The sequence below is a fragment of the Balearica regulorum genome, chromosome 2 (genome assembly GCF_011004875.1).
Source record: "Balearica regulorum gibbericeps isolate bBalReg1 chromosome 2, bBalReg1.pri, whole genome shotgun sequence".
NCBI classification, from domain to species: Eukaryota; Metazoa; Chordata; class Aves; order Gruiformes; family Gruidae; genus Balearica; species Balearica regulorum.
Window position 1 is genome coordinate 5,779,245 of NC_046185.1, and position 17,679 is coordinate 5,796,923.

The 17,679-nt window shown below is 42.9% G+C and overlaps 1 protein-coding gene across 1 annotated transcript in view; it reads left to right on the forward strand.

The window, feature by feature from the left end:
* Window positions 1–1,363: 1,363 nt before the first annotated feature.
* COL22A1 (collagen type XXII alpha 1 chain) overlaps window positions 1,364–17,679 on the forward strand; it is a 240,357-nt gene continuing 224,041 nt past the window's right edge. Inside the window, exon 1 of the mRNA XM_075743260.1 lies at window positions 1,364–1,618. The gene's annotated coding sequence lies outside the window, so the exon portion shown is untranslated. The remainder of the gene's footprint in view (window positions 1,619–17,679) is intronic.

Genomic DNA, 17,679 nt, shown 5'->3' on the forward strand with positions numbered 1-17,679 from the left:
GAACTGTGTTGACATTCATGGAGCTGAGCAGCCTCAACCCTGCTGACACCTGAGAACTCAATCCCACACTGGGAAATTTTAGCAGATGCAGGAACATCTCCGTAACCTGGTCTAGATCCTGGCTCAAAGACCTGCTCTAGATGCAATTGCATTTACAGTCATGCTGAATAAGTACATGGAAATACGGGGAACTGATGATAGAACCTTTGTATCTCCTGTGGCCCCCATTTGAGACCAGCAGTTTGGGACTGACCAGGCTATTTTTTGAGCCTCACAGCCCACCCTGATGGACAGCCATCCCTGACAAAACAGCAAGGGACAACTATCAAAATGCTTCTTCATGGGGAGAAGCTACAATCTGCAATTTGCAACTCTTGATGTGCGGCAGCAGAAGAGATGGAGGGATGTGCCTGGAGGAGGGGTGAAGGACTGGTGGCTCCAGCACACAAGTCAGAGTTGAAATTCAAGCAAAAATATCCCAGCTGAGGGCTTTTTATTTAGACACTGAGCTCAAGGAGCGGGTAAAAGCAGAGGCCACCTGTTTGCTAAATCAGAAGGGGCATTTCCTCCCCACACTGCTTGGACACATCTCCCTCCGGTTCTCTGTCCCCGCCGGTGGGGACATTTCTCTGCCCCTCTTCTTGAGGACAAGAGGCTCAGGTTCCCCTTCATGCCCCTTGGCTCGGCACCCCTAGTCTCGTTCCCTCACACACACCCCTCATTCCCCACATCGCTCACCCTTGGTCCCTCAAGCCCCCGGCCCGCAGGTCTCAGCCCCCGGGTCCTCAGCCCCGTCACTTCACATCCCCCCGCCCCGTTCCCGTCCCCATCCCCGGGCCGTCCCCCCCCGCTCCCGGCCGGCGGCGGGGCCCGCAGCCCTCCCCGCCCAGCCCCTTCCCCTCCCCTCGCTCCTTAAACCCCGCGGCCGCCCCGGCCCGGCCCCTCTCCCGCCTCGGCGCCCGGCCCGGGCCGGCTCCCGCGCCCTCACGCTGCCGCCAGGTCCCGCTGCCGCCCTGCCCTCCCCGCCGGCCGGCTGCCCGCTCTGCTCGGCCCCCGTCCTTTTCCTCCCTCCCAGCCTCCCTCCCTCTCTTTTTTCTTTTTTTTTTTTTTTTTTTCTTCTTTCTTCTTTTTTCTTCTTTTTTTCTTTTTTTCTCTTTATCTTTCTCTTTTTCTTTTTTCTTTTTCTCCTTTTCTTTTTCTCTTTTTCTTTTTCTCTTTCTCCTTCCTTCCTTCCTTCCTTCCTTCCTTCCTTCCTTCCTTCCTTCCTTCCCTCCTTCCCTCCTTCCCTCTTTCCCTCTTTCCCTCTCTCTTCCCCTCTCCTTTTCCCCCAGGTTTCCCCTGCTGGGGTGGGTGGGTGGGTGGACAGAGGATGCAGCCTTTTGCCCATCCCCGCCCTGTCACCAGCACGTCCCTGTGAGCGCGTGTGTGCGCACGGGGTGCTCAGGAGTGTCCGTGTGTCCGTGTGTCCGTGCGTGTGCTCCCGGCCCTTGCACGCCCATCGCCACAACTCGTCCCCGCCTGGGCTGCCAACCCTGCAGAGCGCACCTCGGCTGCGTGCTGAGTGCGGCTCCGGAGCCGGGCACCAGTTACCACTTCGGGTGGTGCTGTGTTTGTGCAGGTAAGAGGAAGGGTTTGGGTTTCCAAGCCTGGCACCCAGGGCACTGTGGCTCTGAACACAACCTTTGCTTTGTCCGTTTCTTTGCATTTTTTCCCTTGCACAGGAAGACAGCTCAAGTTTAGAAGAATTTTATTTTTTTTTTTTTAATATGAAGACATGCAGGAACAGGATCTGTCTTTTACAAAGAAAATCTGTGATACATTATTCTTAAGCTGGGGGTTTTATTTTTTCTTTAGTCAATAAAGTTTTCAGACCACAGACTGCTACGTCTGAACTTGGGTCTGGTTCAGCCCTCGAGTTGTGATTAGTGGATGCAAAGTGCCTTCACTGCGGATGACAAAGCAGAGACTGAGGAATGGGTAATGCCCTCATTGAGGAAAGCCATTGAAAATGTTCAGAGCTGACAGGAGGTTTATAGACGTCAAGATTACATTATAATTACTGGTTTTCCTAATCATATACACTTTGGGATTTTGATGACCTAGCACCTTCTTGTATTCTGTCTGTATCACACTTCAGTTTCTACCATTATGCGGGAATACTATGACGTGTTAACAGAGTAATGTTTTCTTCAGTTCATATTTATTACAAATATGCATTGCATCACTTTCTAGCTATAGCCTCTGAGTCTTCCTCTAAGCTGCCTAATTCAGCAGTTCTTTCCCTTCTGTATTTTTACATAGCTAGTGTTCTTAAAAAAGTGTAGTGACTGCTTCACAGCTGACACTTCACAGGCATTAGTATGCACGTGGTGCTGTGCCTGTTTGCACGTATTTTGATTAAGACCTTAAAATAACACAGCCCATCTGCGCAGTGTGGACACTAATGGACTCATTCTCAGGAAGATGCACCTGCAAAATCTATCTATGTAACTGTGTGCTTAATTTTTACCCAGGAGTACTCTAGAAGCATGCCTGAATTTTCTGTTACAAATGCCTGTTTAGACATCTGATTCGGGGGAGTTTGTATAAATACTGAAGAATAAATACTAATTGATAAAATAGTAGGGGCAGTTTCTCAAATAGGTTAGGCAGATGATTGCAAGGTTTATTCCACTTCAAAAGCTCCATGACTTTTTTTTTTTTTTTTAAGAATAAGTGTTTAGTAGTTTTTACTGAAGTTTCAATCCTTCTACCAACTGTCATGCTTATTTACCAGCGTGATGCTGCTATTCTGAATATATAAAGACTATGCTCTTTGTCCACAGTTGGGAAGATGCTCTTAAGTAACTTCCAGTAAGACATATCAAGTATATGAAGATATATATTAGAATTTACATCAGTGAAGTGTTTATGGAATATTACTATAAAAGAAAGTTCTGTGTATGTATTGTATCTTTGATGTGTATCTATCTTCAATAAGTGTGTTGTCTTGCTGTGGCTTCTAATAAGGGGCAATGTGCTTTTTGGGATCCTTTCTGGTAAAACTGAGGCTGGGAGAAGTTAAGACTCCCATTCTGAGCTTAGCAATGGGCAGCCTACCAATTCATGAATGTCATTTGGTTTTGGGTAGAATTATTCCAAGTAACTTGCCTAAGGGCAGTCCTCAACTTATTGCGAAGTGGAGGTCTTCTCACTTCCGGAACAGCAGATTATGGTACCACTGTCTCATGGGATCAGTTTGGGGCCAAATCTTGCTTGTTTTATCAGTGCAAATAGTATTCTCTCTAATTTGAGTGAATATCTCTCAAATTTGAGGAGACTAATCCATGAATGAGAAGAGGCTTTGGGCTGAAACGGTACATCTGATGGAAGACTTATTGTGGGGGAAGTATCAGTATGACTCATGAATATGTCTCATGTTAGTATGGTGGAAGAACGAGGTCCCCAATGGGGACCTAACAGAGGAAGAATTAGATCGAAGAATTAGTTTGTTTCTGTGGTCTGTGGGAAGCTTTTTCTGAGCTCAGAGACCCAGACAATGTGTGGGTGAGTGTGCTGTAGCACCTATACATACACATAAGTCTTTTCTTCTGGCATTTCATACAGTTTTAGGGCAAACATCATTGCTACATGCCAGAGCTAGCTTTTGAATCTGGAGATTATGATATTGAAAATAATAGGAATAAAATAATGATTTTGTTTCCGGCATGTGATAATGTTCCTGCTAAAATACGTTTCTGAGATTTGTTCAGTAATTATCTTGGCTTCAAAGGATATTTCAATTTGTCATACTGCAACACTTTCTTCTAAACCTTGTTTTGATTAATCACTGCCGGGTGATTGCAATTCCTCCCTTTTTAAAACCATTCTTAAACTCTTCCCCTTTCTCATAACGAGGAGCAAAACCTTTAAGAAAAAACCTGCATTACACCAATGTCTTGTCTGTACCACCATACCTGAATAATACAGGTGATACTGGGCTATTTCAGTTGTTCAGGCAATGCCAAATTCCCCAATCTTTCTTAGAGAAACTTTAATTATGTATTGTCTCCCATGACACTGAAATATCCCCTTCCAGCCTTTCCAACTCTTTTCCCTTGCAAGGAAGACGTTGCAGTGCATTTCTGCCTTTACAACTAGCTCTTCAGAGAGGAGCCATTCCTGCAGGTCTTTCTTTGGCCAAATAAGTCTAAAGACAGTAATGTTGGGTCATTATTGGATGCTGCTCACTGTGTATTAGGCACTGCCAACTCCCGTGAAGATGTTTTGGAGCTTCAGAGCTCAAATGTTTGGAATGAGGAAAGGTGGAGACAGTCTTTACAGAAATCACTAAATTGTAAAGGAGGAATTGTGAACATACATTGAAATTATTGTAGCAAATGTAGGTAGAACAGGAAAAGAGCAGGAAAATTAATGCATTAGAAAATATCTAGTCATATTTGGACACTAGCTCACTCTGTTAGTTTCCTCCATCATATACTTAATTTTACTTGGTGTTTTCCTAATGGCTTGTTCCAGTTGCTGCTGAAGGTTTTGTGATCCCCTGCAATGGAAGTCACATCAGGCTTCTGAAGTTCACACGAAGAAAGCTCAGCAGAGATGACTCTGTCCCAGCTCAGTTAGAGAAGCCAGGCAGAGGCAGGTATTTTGCAGGGAGAGAAGCTTCTGCAAAGATCTCCCGTTGTGCTTTTGGGAGACTTATCCATCTTAAGCCTCGAAGTGGTCTGCTCAAGCTGCAGTCAGACTTACATTCTCCTTGGCAAGCAAGTATGAGATCTTGTGACTTAATAAATCATAACATTTATTTTATAGATTTCTGTTTCAAATTTTGTTTAAAAAGTACTGCTAGGTTTTGGGAAAAGGAAGTATTAGTCATAGAGTCATAGAATCACAGAATGGTTTGGGTTGGAAGGGACCTTAAAGATCATCTAGTTCCAACCCCCCTGCCATGGGCAGGGACACCCTCCACTAGACCAGGTTGCCCAAAGCCCCATGCCTTGAACTTGTCACTGATCTCCACTTGGACATTGAGCCGTTGACAACAACTCCTTGAGTGCGACTATTCAGCCAATTCCTTATCCACCGAGACTGAGATCTCAAAGAAGATCATATAAAGGAAAAGAACAGTCCTGAGATGCGAAACAAGGGTTGTAGCATTCTCAGTGTTGCATTACCGTCTCTGAACAGAAGACCATATCATTTTTATTCACATATCTCCATAACTGGAGTACAGACACACTGCAAGAGTGCACTTGTCTCAGACACCAAAAAAGGGCCCTGCCTGCCTCATTCTGCAGCTTCCTTACTCTTCATGGCTTCAGAGCCATGCTGTAGTAAATCTGGGTTCCCAGGGCCTCATTCCCCCACGTAAAACAGCTGTGGCCAGACTTTTTCACCAGTGACATGCCCCTTGTCTCTCCTTGCAAATCAAATTCTGGAAATGTTGCCGATCATTAGAGTATATATTCAATTAATAAGAAATCAGAATGCTTTGCACTAATAATTTTTTATTTTTTTTTTTTATCTCAAGGTCACTATTGACGTAAGACCTCCTTTTAATATCATCTCTCATTCACAGGTGGAAGAACTGACTGTACACAGATTCAATGACTTGCTAAAAAGCTGTACAGCACATCTGCCAGAGCAGCATCCTCTGTCCATGGCCCCTGACTACAGTCCAGAGGGCTTTTTAGCTGTAATGTTAAGGCAAAAATCCTTAATTCCACCTGTAAGTTACTGACCCTTGATGTCATTTATAAGTCAAGATCATTTTGACTGTTTACAAGGGCAAGTAGTGCTAGGACAAGGGGTAATGGCTTTAACCTAAAAGAGGGTAGATTTAGATTAGATATAAGAAAAAAAAATCTTTACCATGAGGCTGGTGAGGCACGGGAACAGTTGCCCAGAGAAGCTGTGGATACCCCCTCCCTGGAGGTGTTCAAGGCCAGGTTGGATGGGGCTTTGGACAATGTGGTCTAGTGGAGGGTGTCCCTGCCCATGGTAGAGGGGTTGGAACTAGATGATCTTTGAGGTCCCTTCCAACCCAAACCGTTCTATGAGTCTATGATGCTTTGCATTTGCTGGTGCTGGCTGCCATGAGGGCTGTGACTAGCAGTTACAAACCCCAGGCTGACATCCCCAGCAGTGGAGCTTGGCCGTGGGCGTGAAGGGGAGTGTGCACTGATTTCTTCTCCCCACTCTACTCCTGATGTCCAGCTGCACTGACGAGGCTGAAGTATTTTATCATGGGAATATGATCTGCAAAACAGGACTGACACTTCTGGTTGAGGGAGAAGTTGCTTATTCATTCCTAGTCTGAATATGAGGGTGGGAGGGGGCTGATAATATTTATTTTCAGCATTACTAAAAGATCTGTGAAGATTATATCACTGATACTCCACCTAGCAAGGAAAAAGTATGCACATATTATTGCCTTGAGGAAACTGCTTCACAATTGTCAGTAGGCGGGTAGATGGTGGGTATGTCACCTGCCAGGGACTTGTGGTATAGATTAGAGATTTAATCTGGAGTGGAGAAAAAAAGAAACAACCCATCTCTATAATAAATAATAATAATAATCTGATATACAACAGATATGTTACTTCCTACTGGTTAGTGGAAAATTAATTTCACATCACAGATGATGCAAATAATGAGATAGCTATTGTTTTCTTGTGCTGCTAGAACCAATCTAAGTTGCCATTCTATTTTATTGAGGTTTTCATGGCAAAAGCTTGGTATCTTTCTGTACAGTGACAAACAAGAGCCTGAGATTTTTGGAAGTATTTTGACTTTGAGTGTCTTCTTCCTGTAAAACAGTATGAATGTTCTTTAAAAACTTCCCATTTCTTCCCTAGTATGGAGGAAATTTAGCAATAAAGAGAGGGCAGGTGCCCATGAGCCCTAGCACTTGCTTGCAAACTCTTGCGCTACAGAAATAACAAAGCAGCCCATCCTGAGAGCCCATTGAAGACTCACAAATCCCACACCAGGGTGGATGTGGCTGCAGAGCTGGCCAAAAAGTGCAAAACCTGGAGCTGATCTGGTTACATGTCACGAAGCTTCTCCAAGCTATGTTAGCCTTGACAATTCATTAGGAATGAATGAAATTGAGTTATAGGTCATATTTTGCAAGTGCTGTCAGTCCCGATTATGCAGTTGTCTAGATTTCCTTTGCTCAGGGACTACTGCTATCGCAGAGCTTATCTACTATGCAGTAGATGTAAGCTATCCTTCCCTAGCTTATCAGAATCTATTTACTTTGCATTGATTCAGTTCCTTAGAAATTAATCTCTGATTCTTTGTAAAATAGAAAGATCCCTTGAGTTCGATTTAAGAAACTTGATTTGATTATTGTTATGTCCTGAATATTGATTCTTAAGTGATTTTAATAAGGCATGCCCAAACTGCCATATTTCACGTGACATTTGAGGAGACGTTTAAACCATTGGCAGTTTTAAATATTTTTGGATTCATGCTCTCTGATCTAAGCTTAGCCAACACTTGGTTGTGGTTTGACTGCTTATTAGCCAAGTGCAATTTTTTCAGTGCTGTTTGCTCAACCATGTTGAATTATGTGCCTATTGGCAGCATTCAGGTATTTCTTCTCAGAAAAAAAAAGGTTTATATTGATTGTCATAAGAAGAATTATTCTGCATATCAATGGCAAAAATTTTATTTGAGTTTAGAGTTTTCTTCAGTTTAGAGCTGAGGGTACCAGGGGGATTTCTGTTGGCTCCACATTTAGTATAAAACTAACTACCACTTGTATGACACAACATCCATAATTCCAATTTCATCATCAGGTAAAGACTACAAATAATCTATACGGACTGTCTAGATTACCACTGCAGTTCTTAGAAATGAAACAACAGCTGGTACCCATGTCAAAGCACTTCTTGTACTGGGCATCCCTGCTTCATTCCAGTGGTAGGACACAGGTTTTCACCGCGGTAAATGAAATACCCTAATGAAATGATAAGGTAGAAATGCAAGGTAATGCATGGTCTTCAGTCCATTGTAGCACTTGATAAGAGAAGGGTACTCAGCGATGATCTTTGCAACATATATCAGAAAACCTTCAACAACTCCATTGACTAGATCTAGACAGAGTGATCAGGCACAGTGGTTTTAAATCCTGCCTAGGAAATTAATTCAGTACTTGCTAAGAGGCAGCAAAGCACAGCCCTTCTGTAGCACCTGAAATTCAGCTGGTCCTGTGCAAGTGCTGGTAAAGCTCAAATCTGCCTCATTTATATGATCTGCTACGTCACAGCCCAGGATGCTCTCAGTTGGAACAGGGGACCTGGTGATCTAGTTCCGCAGTGGCCAGGGACTTCATGTTACTGCAGCAGGAAGAAAAAAATAATCATAGAAACATAGTATTATTTTGGTTGGAAAAGAGCTTTAAGATCATAAGGTCAAACTGTTAACCTAGCACTGCCAAGTCCACCAATAAACCACGTCCATAAGTACCACATCTATGCATCTTTCAAACACCTCTACGGATGGTGACTCAACTACTTCCCTGGGCAGCCTGTTCCAGTGCTTGACAATCCTTTTGGTGAAGAAATTTTTCCTAATGTCCAATCTAAAGCTCCCCTGGTGCAACTTGAGGCCATTTCTTCTTGTCCTATCACTTGTTACTTTGGAGAAGAGACCAATACCCACCTGACTACAACCTCCTTTCAGGTAGTTGTAGAGAGCAATAAGGTCTCCCCTCAGCCACCTTTTCTCCAGGCTGAACAACCCCAGTTCCCTCAGCTGCTCCTCATCAGACTTGTGCTCTAGACCCTTCACCAGCTTTGTTGCCCTTCTCTGGACACGCTCCAGCACCTCAGTGTCTTTCTTGGAGTGAGGGGCCCAAAACGGAACACAGTACTTGAGGTGCAGCCTCACCAGTGCCGAGTACAGGGGGATGATCACTTCCCTAGTCCTGCTGGCCACACTATTTCTGATCCTAGGCAGGATGCTGTTGGCCTTCTTGGCCACCTGGGCACCCTGCCAGCTCATTTTCAGTCAGTTGTTGACCAATACCCCCAGGTTCTGCTGAGCAGCTTTTCAGCCACTCTTCCCCAAGCCTGTAGCATTGCCAGGGGTTGTTGTGACCCAAGTGCAGGACCCAGCACTGAGCCTTGTGGAACCTCATACAATTGGCCTTGGCCCATCGATCCAGCCTGTCCAGATCCCTCTGCAGAGCCTGCCTACCCTCAAGCAGATGAACACTCCCACCCAACTTGGTGTCATCTGCAAACTTAGTGAGGGTGCGCTCGATGCCCTCGTCCAGATCATTGATAAAGATATTAAAGAGAACAGGCCCCAGTACTGAACCCTGGGAATCGTGAGACTTCTCCCAGCTGCTTATAGATTGTTTCGTCTGCCTCTTCATCCTAGTGGTCTATAGCAGACTCCCACCATGATATCTGCCTTATTTGCCTTTCCCCTGATTCTCACCCATGAACACTCAACCCTATCATCACCATCATTAAGCTCTAAACATTCAAAACACTCCTTAACATACAGGGCCACCCCACCACCTCTCCTTCCTTGTCTATCTCCTCTGAAGACTTTATAGCCATCCATTGCAGCACTCCATTTTTGCGAGTCATCACACCCTGTGGGATGATGAAGGAAATAATTCCTTTTGCAAAGGACAACGCTTTAACATAGGTAATAAAACTGTTCAGCCGCTCTGGGAGGCTGGGGCAGGAGTGAATTGCTCATTCCTAACAGATGGGTTGACAACCTTTGTTCGAGTCTGACATTTCATAAGCCACCTTGTGCTTGAGGTGTTTCAAACCAATTTCCCCTGTCCTGCTTTGCTGTTTAATTATGGTACCACCTCTAGTGTGTTTCTAAGAGTGGTTTTTATGTTTTCTGGAGGCTTTTCTTAATTATACGGGTAAGTACTTTTATGACTGATACCTGCAATTAAAACAGTTTACCAGTGGGCTTATTTTAGCTTCTTTCTTTGCCATCTATTGGGTTTATTACTGAATGCATTTTCTCTTTTTCCACTCAAATTATTTGTGCATTTCTGAGTACTTTCTTCTTCCTTTTAATTCACTGTTCTGTCTTTTTTATTGCCTTTCCTCGGCTTTTTTTTTTTTTTTCCTTTTCAGTAGATATCTCTATTGTCATATTTTCTTCCTTTAGCATCCTTTTCACTTCCCTTAGCAGCCATTCCCAGACTACGGGCCATGACCCCAGGAAGGCTGTGAGTGGGCTATAAAATTAAGTTGCTAATTGTAGATGCGGTGATACAGGGAAGTCAGAGAAATGCTGCTTTCCAGGACACCATCCAATCGAGCTGTATATAAAGAGAAATCACCTTTCCTTCAGCAGTTTCTGAGCTAAGACTGATAACAGCACACAGCAAAACAGGTAAAGCATGAAATACCCTTATGCCAGATGCCACTGGTATGATAAACAACTTAAAAATATTTACTCTTACTTCAATTTCTTCTCATTTCCATGTCTATGTTTTTGCTCTCCCACTCTCCCAGAGAGTGTTTTTGAGGTGAAAACCCATAAGGCAGGTCCCAGCCAGCCGAGGAGGCCACCGAGGGAGCTCGGAGGTACACTGAGTTTTGAGGAGCCTGTCCCTCTAGTTGGAGGAATTGCAGAGAGCGGACAGCTTTCTGTCTGCAGAATTCATGAGATAAAAAACCAAACCACAAAACCCCCACCATAAATAAGCAAGAACGATTCTGTCTTAACCAGTGTCACTTTTTTTTTAATTTAGCTCTATGTCTTTGTCCTTCTCCTCATTAATGACTTGAAGATTCGTCTTATTATGGGCTGAATTCCCTTACGTAGTTACCATAGCACATGGCATGAATGGGGATAGCCCCAGGGCAGTGGCTGTGCCTCTCGTTTTTTGTGGCGTTTAACCTTTTTTGAGTCTGTCTACCTCAAGCAGAGAGGCCCAGTACGTCTGGAGATGGGCCCTTTCAGCCCAAGATGTCACGAAGGGTCACCTCACCTAGTCTTAGATGTCTGCTGGAGAGTCTCCCACTCAGCCAGACACCCCTCGCTCCCTTCAGAGCTAGTGAATTAAAATATGAAGTTTTGCAGGATGATTCATCTGATCTATTTGAAATGTATTACTCCCTAGAAGTATCTGTTCCTCTCCATGGATTATAAAGGGCTGGTAGGTAGTTTACTTGGATATAGACATCTACACTGTAAATCTCTTCTGTATTTGGTCAGATTAATCCCTGTAATCTCGATAAGGCCTCAGTGCATCGCTCAGCAGCGTTAACTATCAGGACTGCGTTCCCCACGGGCAGGCTCGGGGGGCCATGGCTGTTGACCAACACGCAGTGGCATCTCTCTCTCAATAAATTAGCACTGCAGACAAGTTTTGTATTGATTAAAATTATCAGAGCAGCTTAGGTGAGCAGGAGGATCTGGAATAACTGTAGCAAAGCGATGTGATGATTTTATCCCAGGTTTAGGATCTTTCAGGAGATAGTGACAGTGATGTCATGCAGCTAAGTGCTCCATCATGTATAGATGATATAGGAAGTATTAGGCTGTGGGATTGCAGATTATGTTAAAAAAGCTCTTCCCTTTGTCTTTTGCAGGCAATGCAGGAGGAGGGATGACATTGGCTTTGGGGAACACTAACCTTTGGGCTGATTTAGCTGCTGCTGTAGCCAAATTAAGACAATATTGACATGAAGACAATGTTTCTCTTGCATTGAAACCAGACAGCCAAAGTAATTACTGGAACACGGTGGTAATTTTCTGTGAAACAGATGCTTACATGAACGATCATTTCACTTATTCCTGTTATAAATGGGATAATGTTTATTAATTCTGATTTGTCATTAAAAGGCTCCACAGAGCATGGATTTTTCATTGGCAGTCCTACGGTATCTGCAAAATTGGCCTTTTCTACGAAGTCTCTCAATTAAATAACAATATTATGAATACTCTTGATCCATGCCTAGGTGGGAGGATCCATGCCGTTGTGCACACAGCTTTTCTACCTCATTACCAGCTCTTCTTGTTTAGCTGACTTGTTTGCCTGATCAGATGATAAGTGCTAATCCCTTCTCTGTTCTGTGACGTGATGCTGTGTTAGATTGCAGCGCAGCCGATAGTTTTTCTCCTTAAATACTCTCCTTAAGAAAGGGAAGGGTGAGGAGTCTATTAATCCCCTTTGAATCCTTTATGGCTGTGTACTCAGAGGATTTGCGAAATCCTGTCTATGAGATTGTAAACTCTTTTGGCACAGGGATCATGTCTGGTAAACAGGGCAGCCTTTGCTCCTGTCCCAGCAGAAATAATGTGGGAGAGGAGGGCTTTCCTTTTGGTGCACGACTTGGACTGCTGGGCTGAGCTTAATTCCTGCTCTGTCACAGCAACCTTATGCAAAAAAAATCCTTCAGTGTCCAAGCACCCTATGAGAAAAAATTGATGTTTTAAAGGCTCTATTATTTTCAGCCCCCAGAGTATAAAATCACTTTGATATGTACCACAAAAATTGAAAAGAATGGGAATTAAAAGCCACAATTTGCAAAAGGGGGCTGTGAGGTATTAGGAACAGGGGAAAATTTTCAAAAGATTTTGCTATTGTTTTCCAGGAGAAAGGAGAAATAGAGTAGCCATGTCTTATGAAATAAAAAAATTAGCCTGACATTTGAAGGAGAATAAACACTTAAATCTTCCTTCAATGATTCCACTGAAATGAAAGTTTTAAAATGTGTTTGAAAACACAAACTGCTTTCTTTGGTGACCATGTATAAAAATAGTGGCATGCATCTCTCTTTCAGTACCTGCTGCCATAGGCTGTGAGATCCCAAGTCCCAAACTTTTAATGAGAAAAGTTGGTGATGAATATAATTAGATTTCCTGGATGGGTGGGAATGCAGGGATTACTCAGGGATTACTTTACTCTCAATTCTGTATTTAAGGCACCGATGTCCTTTTCTCCAGGGTCTTTTATTGTATCACCTGAGTTTGGGGAAAGGCCTCTGACCTTCTCGACACTGATGCTTTCTTAGAGAGTAAAAATCGATTCTCTGGGATATGGTTTAAACAGTGTCTGAACAGAATGGGAAATAGAGACAGGAAAATTAATGCAATCCTTCCCTTAGGTTTAATGCTTTCTGGGAATAAATCCATGAAGTCTAAGAAGGGCCCTGTCACTACCAATAATTATCTGTGATTTAAGGTTTCAACCGTGTGTTTAGTGTTATACAGACTTAAGTGGAAAACGACTCCCAATTTATTGAGTCTTCTACCATGGTGTCTTTATTTAGGGGCAGAGTCTGTCACTCAAATAAAAAAAATATGGAGTGCTTTAATCTGCTAAGAGGTATGCTGAGATACCAGTGGGATTGTCTGACCATTGATCTTTTTGCAAGCTGTGTTACTAAATCAGCAGAGCTGGCAAAGACTGTAGTCATTTCTGAATCACGTAATTCAGGGTGTGGTTTTAAAAAAAATAATTGCATTGGCTTCAACTGATGTGATGAGTTCAGTAGGAACACTTGAAGTACTGAAAGTACATAACTTAAAATACATAACTTTTTTAATGCTTTCAATAATTGTCAAAATCCGTATGTTTAAAATCATGACAAATATTTTTTAAAATTTGTATATGTCAAGTTACGAGGAAATAACGCACTGGGATTGCTCTCTACAGCAAAAGCAGGTGAGCTAGAACATTTCTGGCAATATCCTTTCTAGGCGATTGCATCAGGAAATGCTTGAAATCACAGAATAGAAGCCACTGACCTCTGATTGCCATACAGCAATCTGAATCTAATGGGTATCTGCAAATACCAGTGCACTCCCCAGTAGACAAGTGCTGGTACTGGGACCAGCACAGAGACTGGTGTATCTGTCTGCAGACGAAAGGGATGCTGAGCAGTGCCCGTGTGCTGTCCCGGGCCAGGCGGGAGGCGAGGGCAGATGTTGTTCAAGCAGTAATCATGGGAGGCACCACAGCAGGGATAGCCCTTCGTTACCATCCTTCTCTTCTGCATTTGTGGTGGCTGTGAGGCTACTTTGGTCCCTGGGAGGGGTAGAGTAGATCCCAAGTTCTGCCCACATCCTGCCCGTCCCTGCCTGTTTACTTGCAGGGCTGTAGCCGGCAAGGCAGGCATTCCTCTGCCACAGGAGAGAGCTCAGAAATAAGGTAGGTCTTAATGTGGCTGAGCGCCACGTGGTGGGAAAAATACTTTTCTCTCCTCTCATTCTTTTCCTGAAATAAGAAAAGGGATAATCTAATCCAGTCCTAGATGAAATCTTTGCATTTCCCCTAGAAATGGTCCCTTTGCTGCGAGTTTCACACTATGGAAAGGCAATGCTCCTATTTATAACTTGTGGTTGAAGACAAGTCTCTCATTAAGTAGAAGAGTCATGTTAGAGTAACTGTTGAATGGATTTAAATGCTTTGGTAACATTTATTTTAAGAGCTTGTCCCCTGCAGAAAGGTGGATCAGTCTCAGCATCAGGGTCTGTGCGGCTTTATTCATGCTTTGCACTTGTGTAATTCCACTGGGGCTTGGGTTTTTTTGTTGTTGTTGGTTTTGTTTTCATTTTTTCTTTCTGATTTACACTAATACATAGAGTTGCAGCTGCACATCAGGATGGAGCCAGGCTCTGAGATACCAGAGATTTGCTGCTACAAAAAAAAAATAATAATTGATTCCTGCTATTTGGAATCTGATGAAACTGAAATGTGTTAAGGTTGAATACTTAGCCAGCACTTGCATGATCTTTCCAATAACTTATGTTCCTTTGAAGTTGTTTCATTGTCCTGACTTTTCTGTTCTTGAATTGTTGCCAGTGAAACTGAGTCCTCCTGGTATAATTCATAGGCAGGAGTCATAAAGCTGACACTCTTGTACATTGGTATGTGGGGAAGAAATCTTTTTACCTCTAGGATATTGTTAGGAACAAGATGACAACTTGTGAATATTTTCCAGGTATCATAATGCTTTAATATATTGGAATGTTGAATAGCATTGGTGATAACATCACAGCAATGTGTGACAAGAATTAGTGTTTCTGTTACACTGAATTGCAGCTATCCTTGTTCTAACTTAAGGTGGACATCAAAAGTCTTAAAGCTGAAACCTGTATTATAGCTTTTAACATTGTTTTTTCTTTTAATGCTTTCAACGTTACAGGGACTTCATCTACGAAATACTCAAAAGCAGGGAAAACACTCGTCTCACAGCTATCCAGTGGCATTTCTATGGATATAACTGAATGCTTTGTAAAAGTAATGGACTAGCTTTTATAAAAAGCGTCCCAAAGCAAAGCTTTTAGAATAAATCTAATAGTATGCTATGAAGGATTTCTTTGTGGCTTTTGTTTTGTTTTTTAATGGTGAACTCTTCATAGTTAGTGAAGTCATGGGCAAGTTAGGCAAGCTGCTACATGTGAATAAATGAATCAATACGTCAAACTAGTGTAGTGGTGTGGAAAAGTAAGAATCGGTCCATTGTCAGTGAGAAGAGGCTTGGGGGGTGCGACAGCGGATATGCTTTGCAATTTGCTCTGACAAACATTTTTCCCCAGACTTAGAAGTGGAAGGTCTGCGTCAGGACTGAAGACTCGCGTTACGCTTTCAATCTTTTCTCTGTTTCGTACACCTCAGAGGGAAATAAAATTCTGTCTTCTCAAAGAGGAGACCAAATATGAAGTGCTAGCGCACTTCCCTCTGAGGCCTGACTCAAAGCTGTTGTTCCTGCAGATGGGAGCACCAGAGAGAAGCGTTAAGCCCACAGCAGTCTTCTGCTCCAGTGGTTGATTCGAACACAGGAAACCAGCAGCACTCTCATCTGGTCTCACGTAGCTATTTCAAGGGGGGAAGAAAAATCCCTTTCAACAGATAAATGTCAAACATGGCTATTGTACTGTATGATACCAATCATATAGAGAAAACCATGACATGGAAAGGCATAATATGAGGACACACTGAGAGATTTGCGGTTGTTCAGCCTGGAGAGAAGGTGGCTCCGGGGAGATCTAATTGCTGCCTTCCAGTACCTGAAGGGGCCTACAGGAAAGATGGTGAGGGACTGTTTATCAGGGAGTGTAGTGACAGGACAAGGGGTAATGGGTTTAAACTGAAAGAGGGTCCATTTAGATTAGATGTTAGAAAGAAATTCTTTACTGTGAGGGTGGTGAGACACTGGAACAGGTTGTCCAGAGAGGTTGTGGATGCCCCCTCCCTGGAAGTGTTCAAGGCCAGGTTGGATGGAGCTTTGGGCAACGTGGTCTAGTGGAGGATGTCCCTGCCCATGACAGGGGGGTTGGAACTAGATGGTCTTTGAGGTCCCTTCCAACCCAAACCGTTCTATGATTCTATGATTCTATGATTCTATGAATTTATCTAAGATGAACTAAGCATTGTGGCTCTCCAAAGCTTTCATAGCCCAAGTCATGTTGAAGTTTTGTTGGTTTTTTTGCTGCTAGTATGTAAATGTAGCAAGACCAGAATTCTGATACAGCAAACATTTCTTCAGATCTAATAATTTGGGGTTCTTAAAGACTATTTTTCCCATGCCCTTTATAGTGTTTTGGGACTTACAGCAGTTATTGCTTTAAGTGTAATTCTCCTCAGCTGTCCGATTTGCCTGAGAGATGTAAGTGTTTGTGCCGGCATGGCGTTCCACTGGAAATGAAAGCCACAGTTCAGCAGTTTAGATTTAAGCTGCTGAATTTGGGAGAGAAAATTCCTTCCCTGAATTTGGGAGTCACCCCAGCAACTAACATGCCGTGCATGCCAAGTGGAAGTGGAGGGGTGGAAGCTGAATGGAGAGCAGGATTGCATCGAAAGGCCCGAAAGTTAGATACGTAAATAATGGCCGAAAAATGCACTTTCCCAAGTAGCTTTAAAAATTGTTTTCTAGCAAAAATACAGTGAATGCAGTTGCTATAGCTACCAGCAGGGTTTTGTGGAGAACTTCTTGAGGTACTTACTGTTTAGTTGTACACAAATGCAGAGTTTTTCTTAGTCTGAGGATTCAGCATCACCTTGTGTTTGGATTCTCTCCTAAAGCATTTAAGCCACCACTGATAAGCAGCAGCAGTGTTTAGAGTTTCCAGACAGAGCAGAAAAAGGTGAGGCACTATCTTAAGCTTGAGAATTCTTTTTTTTTTTTTTTTCTTTATTGCACAAGTGAAACATTGCTAATGTAGCTGAGCTAGCATGTTATTTAATTTCTTACTTGTTTGCCTGTTTGGCATTCTTTTTAGGCTAAGGAATAGCTAATAGCATTGTGGAGTTCCATGTTTACCTTAGTAGGGAAAAAAATTCAGATTCTTTAATTATTAACCACCAGCCTAGCAACTCGTTCAGGGCCCTAGAAGGCAGAGAAAGGTTTCAGATTAAAATATGGCACTGCAAACAGAAGATGAATGCGTTCATTCTAGAGATCAAGTACATCAGGTGATGGTAACTGAGCACTTGAACAACTTTCTAGTTATGGTGCAGGAATATTCTGTCTCATAAATCAAGACTGATGGCTCTCTAGAGCAGGAAAAATACTGCAACTTTTGTACAAGTTATAGATGAGATACTGGTATTATTAAGAATAATTTTGGACTTATGTTGGCCAGGAGGTCAGACTGTACATAGTCGTCCCTTTCATCTGTAATAATCTATAAATAGGAGTTGTTCCCTGAATATATCAACATGAATATGAAAAA